Genomic DNA, 6,923 nt, shown 5'->3' on the forward strand with positions numbered 1-6,923 from the left:
GAGGCTGGCATTCGTGCGATTGTCTTGGAGAGTAACACATCGAGCATTTTCAACAATCGTATTTTTGCGTCCAAGATTAGTCTACGTTTAGTAAAGAGTTATTCCGTTGACCGTGGATTCGTTTAAACACAAAAACGTTGTTAATAGCATTCATTAAACTTATTATTCGTAAATCATACTATTCATTAAACTTACTATTCGTTAAATAAGTTTAATGAATAGTGCTAGTCTAATGAATAAGTCTAATGAATAGTTCAATGAATGCGCTATTAATAAAGGAACTTGTTTGGATTCAGAAGATGGATACACCTATTGGCAGCCACATCCACTATTCCTATGTAAGTTCGAGCAATATGACGTCTTGTACGAAGGAATCGCCACAAAAATTCAAGAAATAAAAACCAAAGCAACCCGACGCTACCGGGTTTTGCCTTTACGACTCAAGAAATAACCTTTGTGCTAACCAAAACTGGAGAACAGCCTTTGTGCGGATACACCCTGTTATCCACAGAACACCCCAAGCTCTTTTTCCTAAAAACGACTAAAGGAAATACATTTATACCCAAACGTAAAACAGCAGTCAAAAATTTGGATATATTCCCATACGTTAACTCAAAATTCATTTACGTAGAAAAACTGTCAGAAGACAAATAACGGCACTCTATCAGGATATATTGACACTAAGATGCATCTCGGAAAAGAAAATAATAGAGAATGCATTCAGTCTAGCAACTATATTACCTGATGAATTTGCGTATGCAATAACCAAAACTCCAGGACACATGGCTTTGGTCGCAGGAGAAGCAGTACACATAGTTAAATGCATTCCAGTTCAAGTGAAAGTAGGCAATGCCCTGGCCGCGCTGAGTGCACTCGTTCCCGTTAGATCACGAAAGTTAAGCAGCGCCGGGCACGGATAGTACTTGGATGGGTGATCGCCTGGGATTCCGTGTGGCGTTGGCAGAGCGCGCTGGGCCCGCCGCGCCCCCCATGCGGTGGTTGATACGGATGCCAGCGCGAAGGTTCGTTTCTCAGAGGAGATTCCTGATCAAGTGTTGGAGGCTTTCCTACGCCACCATTCCTCAGATCAAGGGGGGGTACTTGTCCTGAAGTACTCTCATGGTGTTTAGATAGGTTTCGTGAAATGTATCCTGATGCTCCGTGTGTAGATTTTGACTTTACTTGGTAACAGTGCCTTATTTATGCATGTGTGCATATATGCCTAAATGTGTTCCCAGCGGGTGTTATTTTATTGGAGTGATTTTGTCTATATTCTTATATTTTATTTAATAAGATATGTTTTGTTTGTTGCTTTTCTCCCTTGCATTGACACGCGGTGAGTAGCGTCGGCTTCCGGATGACGGGTTGTGCATCTTGATTGTTGATTTGGTATATTATCATTACGTAGATTTTGATTACTATTTCCATGTGATTGTTGCCTCCGGTGTTTGATTTGATTTACTGTTATGAACATAGGTTTTGGTCATTTCGATATTAACGTTTAATGATGCATACGGAGGTATCTTCGTCAGAGGTTCCCATGCGGACTGTTCCAGTGCATATCTTGTTTTGTTTTCTTTTATTTAGTTTATCCTTTTTCGTTCATTTTTTATTAACTGCAAGTAGTATTCCAGCGCAAGAAGAAGAGGGGTTGTAACCAGCCACGAGAAACAAACCATGGATTAAAATCTTATAATAAATTATTAAACCCTTAACTACTCATGGTGAACGGATTAAGAAGAAATAATAAATGACAATTAATACAATACACAGTAGCAAAAATGTTAAAATCTGTTAACGAACAGTCACGAGAAAGGGAAACTGGATCGTAATCAGCTATCAACCCGTCCATGATTGACGAATTAGAAGGAATATATGAAACACTGAAAGATAAAGGCAATACTCCGAAAGGAAAATCCCATTGTGACGCACTGACAAAATGAATCAACAAAAACTTCATAATAAAGCGAGACATGTTAATAATAAAATATCTTTGTTCTGTTACACAGAATGGGCGTTGAATTTAACAATCAGAAGAACCAATTGTTATACCTTCCGGATGGAATCTTACCTACGGACTACCCGGATGCTTACGAGGAATTGTTATTCAGTTGTTGCGTCCATCTAATCCGCTCTGCTTACTAGTTCCAATATGTTTTTATTTGTCAAGACTGATTGGATCCGGAGGATCAAGAATTACACGAAGATACGCCAACACACTTGCTGTGTGGAGTACCGGAGCGAACCACAGCAAAGCATTGCCGAATGTGCGATATAGATATGTCACAGATACAACCCGCGACATCCAGTACTGAGTGTATAAACGCTTACATGGATCTTACCGAAACCGAAAAAAGTGTTCTGGCTTTTGGAAAGATAACTTGCCCCGTTGTCCCCCTAGATGACTACAATATCATTATCGACAACTTACACGGATAAATACATATACATATACATATTTATACATATACATACATATACATACATACATATACATATAATTGTAAATTACTATAGTAACGGGCCCAAGAAAGTAAGAATAAAAAAAAAGAAAAACTAAAACAACAACTCAATTGAAAACGTAACAATAACAATTAAAATATTTTTTTCATGGCAGCGGTGGGATGCGCTCCACAGAGGATTAAAGTTCTTACGGTTATTGACAAAATATAATAGAGAATATGGCAACTCCATTAGAATCATTGAACGAAGACATGCTCTTGACATTGTCAGAAAACCTAAGAGCATGTGATGCAAATTTTCGAGTAATGAGCCGACATGAGTACAAAAACCAATGAATTACAAGACGACATGCGTTCACTCAAAACAAAAAAGGAAATCGAGACACCCGTATCACTGCCGATAATTCCTCAGGTGACAATACCGACAGACGGTAGCCCCCAACTAATCAAGTTAAAAGAAGCGATCGAGTCAGTACCAATATTCGACAGACATCGACCCTCAGTATTTCAATTTTTAAGAGCATGCGAGCGCGCACGAAACATGATTCCGCGGCATCAGGAGCCTCAGTTGGTAAAATTATTAATGAATAAGCTTCGCGGGCACGGGTACCTCGCCGTAGAGGACAGTCAGCTAAACAGTTTGGACGATTTCGGGAACAAATTAAAGGACATGTTCGGCCCAGGGAAATCCCTTAACGAATATAAGGGAGAATTAGGAACAATATTGGAATATTGGGGGAAGACATACTAGACTATATAGATCGCGTCAGAAACCTTAGGTTAGCAATAATGGACGGAGAAAGATGTGATTACGGTATTATATCTCAGGATGTTCAAGACACAATAGATTGGGACACAAGGGAGGCCTTCGTTAAGGGACTCCCAAACGAGGTATATTTGCGAGTAAAAATAGCGGGATACCATTCTTTAGAAGAACTCGTATCGCCAAGCTGTTAAAGCAACGCGAGAATTAAAACGAGCAAACGACAGAACGCAATACCAACGTCCGACACCTCCGAACAATTACAATCGTAACAACGTTCGTCCCCCGAGCAATAGTAAAAACATCGGAAACAACCGCCAGGATCGAAGACCCATATCGCCGCCGCAAAATGGCCCAAACGCTCCGAGACAACATGCGCTAACATGCAATTATTGCAAAAAAACCTGGGCATTTGATAAAAGATTGTTATACATTCAAAGCCAGAGTAGACGCTAGGATAATCGTACCCTATGCATCGGAACAATCGGGAAACCGGGCACGTCCTTCGGGAGAATGAGGCGAGCCACGAAGGGACGATATTCCGAATCGCCCGAGAGTACAGGCAGTAGCAAGAAAGCCGGCGCCTACGCCAGTAAAACAAACACGAGCAGCGATTCCCGTAAAATCAACTACACGATCTACAACAAAAACCAGAGCGAAAGTAAAGCCGGCTGTAAAACCAACGGAACCACCACCAAATACTGTGGGAAAACCTTCCTGCTGGATCAAAAAGAGAAGAAAATACGAGAAGAATTGACAAAAGAAAATCACCAAGGATCGGACTCAGATTTGGACTCTCCGGATTGTTTCAATAAAAATGAACGAAACCCCAAGTACTCCCACCGCTAGAATAGTCTCCCCAGATTTAAAAACTAAGACAAATTTACTATTAGACTCCGGATCAGAAATCAATATTGTTACGTTTTTGTTTGGTTCGTTTTGGTTGTGTTGCCGTTAATTTTGGAATTCAGATTAAATTGTAGTGTTGTCTGTTATTTAATGCGATTGACAATTAAACTCCACGTTTCGGCTAACCTGCTACGCGCAGGAGTACTGGCGCGGGAGAGGATTAAAGTCGGTGAAAATAAATGTTCGCTTAATCCTATTATATTATTAGACAAATATTCTTCACAAAAAATGTTTATTCATATCCTAATTGGAAATTGACAGAATTGTCGTTGAAATTTCAAATACTCGAAGTTACTCGAATCGTTCGCAATATGTTTTCACTCTCATTAATTACAAGATTTTAATTTGATAGATTTGCGATAATTTACAAATTGACAAATGCAAACACGTCGATTAACAAGACTAACAAGAACTGGGGAACTGAGGAACTCTGAACTAAGGAATTATCTCTCTCTCTTCTATGTCGCTACGCTTATTTATATGTCGGAGATGAAAGAACATCGGAGCCTTTGGAATTTTGGGTAATCCCGCAACATTGTAACCTAGAGTCTACTATAGCTGTAATTGAACAATTGTAGTTATTCAATCCGATTGTAACTGTTCGAGAGTTGTGATAATGAGCTTGGGCTCGAGGCGACAGTCAGTCGCCGAACGTAGCCGCAGTCACGGGATGAACGCTTTGTCTAACAAAGGTATGAAGTAATTCTATAGCTCTCCTTAAAAGAAATATTCGTGGCGACACGCGACAGTAAACGTTCCAACGGTTTCTGTCCTGTGGCTCGCCACACGCAGACCCTATTCTTCGAGTAAGATGATTGCCAGATGTCGATGCGTCTCCGCAGTACATGTTCGGCTAGCCCGAGGGCCCGTTATAAATCTTAAGGTTTAGTTAACTAAAGTCCTTCAAACAGACAAACAGTCTTTGTCCCAACTACGGGAAGATAGGGGAGACATATTTTTCGACGAGCGGCGTCTCCCACTAGCAACTTTCCCTCGAGGGTGGCTAGCATCTTTTTCTAACCACCGATATGGAGATTGACCAATTAGCAGCAACGCCAATTTCCCTTACTTTCTGAACGAAGGCTTTTCTCGACGAAACCGATGATCACGTGTCCTTAGACACACCCCATTATAGTTTTCCTCTGTGGCATCATCGGGACGGGAAAAACATTCTCGCTCGCGACCTCATTGATGAAAGGAGTAACCCTTTACGACCAGTGAATATTACGCGTCCGACTTAGATTTTGTGAGTACGTTCATCTATCATCCCGTCGACCGCGGATTCGTTATTGAACCTAGGATCATTGTCATTAGTTTCTCGAGTATCTAACTACCACGGTTACTTGTCTGGTTCTATAATAATCGTATTTGCACTAGTCAATGTCTTCTCTATTGCATAACGACAACGTGTAACCCAAACGAAGATTCGTTTCACGCCCCTAACCCTAATTCTAATGAAAACCCGACATATATATGTATTAATAAATTGGTATGTTAAATTCAATTATTTTATTAACAATAAAATGCCTCTAATTTGGCTTCAATTTAAAATTTATTTTATTTAATTTATAAATTTAATTTATATGAGAAGTAAAATTTACTTTTAATTTCGACTTAAAGATTGATTTATTTTTATAAATCCTTATATAATTAAAACATTCAATTTAAATAATTACATGATCATTCTATTAATAAAGAAAAAATTAGCATAAAAAATAAAAAAATTATTAAAATAAATAAATATAGAAAATTTAATGTTTTAATATATGAAATTAAAGGGATTAGTAAAACAATTTCTACATCAAAAATTAGAAATGTTAATGAAATTAAATAAAATGGTAATGAAAATGGAATATTTATTTTTGTAATTGGATTAAATCCACATTCATAAGGTAAATTTTGTTCTATATTAAATTTTTTGTATATTGATAAAAATTTATTTAATAAAAAAATAATTATTAAAATTATAAAAATTAATAAATAATAAATTATAAGTATATTAATTTAATATTAAATTTTTTAATTGGAAATTAAATGTAATTTTATTATACTATATATTTAAAATTTAATTTAATTTATGATGATGTAATAAAATATATAAATGAATAATCAAATTAGATCAACAAAATGTCAATATCAAATAGCAAATTCAAAATTAATACGATGAATTATTGAAAAATGATTTTTTATTATTCGGATTAAAGAATATAATAGAAATAATGTTCCAATAAGAACGTGAATACCATGAAATCCGGTAGATAAAAAAAAATAGATCCAAAAATTCTATCATTAATACAGAAAAATGAATTATGATATTCAAAAATTTGTATAAAATTAAAATAAAATCCTAAAAAAATTGTTGATATTAATATTGAGATTCTTGATTTAAATTTATTATTAATTCAATGTATCCTACTATTATTATTAATTGGATATAGTACACTGCTATATAATATTGATAGTTCAAGAAAAGTATTAAAGCAGTGAAAATTATAGAGTTTTTAAGAAACAGGACGACAGAAGCAGGACAGAATCGCAACAGACGGACATTGCAAAAGTGTCTTTTGCTCCGCCTCCAAGGATTTGCACCCCCTCCCCCAAATGTTTTCAAAATTTCCTAAGGAATTATAACCTGGCTTTATACCCGAGGAAATTTTATGACCGCATGAAAACATACTTCTTAGTTTCCTACTTTCTTTCATACTTCCCCATTCCTATTTTCGTAGTTAATAAGTTAAAATTAATTTTCTCTATGTATCTCAAATATTATTTATAAAAAATGAGAAAAT

General features: G+C 36.6%; 1 pseudogene; it reads left to right on the plus strand.

Moving 5' to 3' along the window:
* The first annotated feature begins 845 nt into the window (after nucleotides 1–845).
* LOC117241442 lies at nucleotides 846–963 on the plus strand (annotated as a pseudogene).
* The last annotated feature ends 5,960 nt before the right edge of the window (nucleotides 964–6,923 follow it).

This window comes from Bombus vosnesenskii, unplaced genomic scaffold, assembly GCF_011952255.1.
Source record: "Bombus vosnesenskii isolate JDL3184/JDL3185 unplaced genomic scaffold, Bvos_JDL3184-5_v1.1 scf7180000015899, whole genome shotgun sequence".
Taxonomy (NCBI): Eukaryota; Metazoa; Arthropoda; class Insecta; order Hymenoptera; family Apidae; genus Bombus; species Bombus vosnesenskii.